Source organism: Phascolarctos cinereus, unplaced genomic scaffold (assembly GCF_003287225.1).
Source record: "Phascolarctos cinereus isolate Bilbo 61053 unplaced genomic scaffold, phaCin_HiC Scaffold_5;HRSCAF=322, whole genome shotgun sequence".
NCBI lineage: Eukaryota > Metazoa > Chordata > Mammalia > Diprotodontia > Phascolarctidae > Phascolarctos > Phascolarctos cinereus.
The window spans coordinates 310,343,312-310,346,847 of NW_027555958.1; the positions used below are offsets into that span (position 1 = coordinate 310,343,312).

Genomic DNA, 3,536 nt, shown 5'->3' on the forward strand with positions numbered 1-3,536 from the left:
CTTTCTCTTTTCATGTCAATGACTCCCCAAGTATATTTTACAGTTTAGACACTTATCTAACCCTATGACAGAGATCCCACTTCAAACTCACCTCATTCCATGACCACTTTAACTATTTCTCCACCTCTGTCCCCAATAGCCTCTTCCTCCAACTGGTGAGGTGCATACCAGAATTTCCATGTGAAGAAGTACAAATGCCAACCACACTCACTTCAAACCTGGCCCAACCCATGCCTTTCTGGTCTACTTTTCCTCCTTTTCCCCTCAATACCTATACAATACACCTTGACTTTTCAGCTCCTTTTTATGTGTTGCTTTGCCAAGTATAATGACAGCTCCTGGAAGGTAGTCTTTTTGCTTGTGTTTTTACTCCAAGCACTTGTACAGTGTCTGGCACACAGTAAATGCTTAATAAATTTTCTTGTTTTGTCTTTCTCTTGTTCTTTCTTCCTTCCTTTCTTTCACATTCTTTCTTTTCATATCTATCTGTCATCTATGAGTTCTCAACCTTTTGAGTTTTTTGATCCATTTCTATCCTATCACACAGAAAAGTCTTTACTTAGTTAGCCAACAGAAATTATTGTTGACTTCTTGACCTTTAACAAAGACATTAGAGTCCCAGGAACTCTCTCAGTTCAATCATAAGCACTCTAAAACATTAGATCTCATGATAGCTCATTGAGTTTTCTCTGATTCCCTTCAAAGACTACAGTAAGTAGCTCAGAAATGAAGACTTGGGTCTATGCTAAGAAACAAAATCTCATCAGGACCGCTTGTCAGAGCTTGCCTACTGGAATCATTCCATGCTGATGTCCATTAAAAGCTCTTTTCACTTGTTCTCCAGCAATACCATAGCCATTGAACCACTTTCCTTGATCCGATCTAGAATCCATTCACCATCAACCAAATTACACAATTGGCTCAATGGATTTGAACTTGGAGTTATCCTGGACATGCCAGAACATAGAAATAACTCTGAGTTCTCTGCTCAGTAATTACCTTTCCATACAAATTCATCAGCTTCTCAGGCACTGTTGTCTCACCAATACTAACAACTTGCCTATAAAAGCCTCAGTTTCTTCCTCTGTAAAATGGGTGTTGATATAAGAAAGAAATATAGGAATAGATGAGATGACATATAAGGTCCCTTCCACCTCCATATCTATGACTCTATAGTCCAGACAGCTGGCTTCCCAACACCTAGTAGCTAACAAATAACCTTAGATCTGGAAATATTCCAAATGCTTCTCTATAGCTGGGTAGGGTACATGATGGTGGGTGGCCATGATAAAGATAACAAATGCCTTCTGGCAAGCTACTTGTCCACATGAAGCAGCAAGGGAAAGAGAGGGAGGGAGGGAAGGAGGGGGAGAGAGAGAGAGAAGATGATGTGCCAGGCAATTCAGTTCACCATCACCTCAATGACCATCTTCCCTTGGATTTCAAAAGAGATAGCTCAGAACCCTGAACCCAGTAGCTGTGAGAATATCAGTCCCCCTCTCCAGATCATTAGTCTTGCTTCCAGTAGGGCCCCACAGCCCTACTGGAGAGGAGGGGAGAAATCTATGGGGCAAATACTTGCCCCTTCCAGCACCAACAGCTAACCAATGGCCAACTATTATCTTGGGAAGTAACCCTCCTAGAGATTCAGCCTGATTTCTTTGGGTACTACAGCCAGAGCTTTGAAGACCTAGAAAAGAAAATTCTCACTACCACAGTCCTCAACACTGCCAAATAGCTCAATTTCAGAAAGTCATATGATTGTATTAGCAGAATTGATATTATAGAAGTATTGGTTACCATCTGATTTGCCTCAAGCAATAAGCATTTAATCTCTAATAAGGGCATTCAAAAAGGACTTGGACCTTGTATGTTTTTTTGGAAGACAGGATTAATTCCTCCCCATTCCATTTTGGAAAACTTTTGAACCACTCTGCGCATTTCCATTTTTCTTTTCTTCATTACTTCACTGGGTTATTGTTGTTGTTTGTCCTTAGTTCTGGAAGACGACCATGACATCAAGAAAGTGATGCCATGACTTGCAAGTGAATTGGATTTAAGTGAGTGAGGACAATGCAAAGTCACCAGCCTCACTTTCTCCTTTGGAGACATCTGGGTCCAGTGGCAAGATACTGATCAATACCACTGGAGATGACCCAGGATGCAATGGAGACCTTGGCTTTTGTAAGTTAAGGTCTTTCCCAGGGTCTCAGTTCGACTGAGGAAATGCCCTGTCAGTGATTAAGGCTAGGTAAGAAATGAGACAAAGAATGGCCTCTTTTACCTAATTAAAAAATAATAATAATAATAATCTGGGAGATGAAGACCCTCAAAGTTTCTGTCCCAAACAGAAACAATTGCTACTTTCATTCACTCTGAGCTATCAGGGTCCAAACAATGACCAAGTCAGGCTTGGGCTGGAATATATTGTTGGTCAACTAATAAGAGTCAGAGTGATTTGTATTTAAGGTCCTTAATGTGGTAGCTATGAAGACTCCAAGCTAGGTTAAGGGAAAGTATTGTCTCCCAGATTCTCTCATTTCCAGAGACATATAAAGAATGAGCAGCGGAGAGAGTTGGCCGGCATGGGCTGCATTGGATGGGCAGGAACTCTGGCTCCCCTGCCCAGCCTCTCTGCATGCAGCTGGTGCTGTGGTGGGACCAAAGGAAAACCATGTTTTCCAGTCCCCCTCAGGGCAGCGCCTGTGCTTCAAGTCTGGCAAGGTCTTCATCCAGTGGGACTACAACAGCAGCACCCAATGCCAGTTCCAGACCAAGTTCCCCACCCACTTGGAGAACCGGGACCAGCAGCAGTTCAAAGAAACAGTTTGCACTCCAAATAGCCTTTATGCAGAAGCAGAAAAGCCAATGTTTACCTTGAAGGCTGTTTAACTTCTTTGACAGCATATACTATCTTTTTGTGCATGGAAACACATTATGAGAAGGTTCTGAAGAAAATCACTAAATATATTCAGGAACAAAAATGATAGTTACCCTCCACGTGACAAGCCCAACTGAGAGAGGATTTCATGTTATTGAAATGATCATTTACGAGGACAGAGGCCTGAGCAGTGGAAGATAAACCATGGAGTCCTAGAGTCAGTCTGATAATGGGACTCTCTTCTGTCCACTGGCCAACCAAACAGTGGTCCCCTACCTGCTCACCAAGCATCATTCCTTTGTATCTGCTACCAGAGCCACAGTGCCATTCTACTCCAAGGACTAACTCTAAAATTCTGCTCCTGGGGTGACATCTAGTTGCTCAGCATCCACTTTGTGTCTTTAAACTGTGTAGGACTCTGCACTCTTTGTAGTTATTTCTGAGAAAACATAATGAAGCATTTCCCTTTTTTAATTCAAAGTGATTTAATAAAATGAGCTGTGTATATCAGCCCAATCCAAAATCCACTTCTTATCTGCCACCAGGACTATCGGTTCTGTTCAATATTTATGTTGTCATCTCTACCAGGTGATTTTTTTTTAAAAATTTCACCAAGTCATATCCAGGTTTGGTTTCATTTCCCCTGAATTGAAGA

At 41.8% G+C, this 3,536-nt stretch overlaps 1 pseudogene; it reads left to right on the top strand.

Moving 5' to 3' along the window:
- Positions 1–2,559: 2,559 nt before the first annotated feature.
- On the top strand, positions 2,560–3,082 carry LOC110211878 (golgin subfamily A member 7 pseudogene; annotated as a pseudogene).
- Positions 3,083–3,536: the final 454 nt, after the last annotated feature.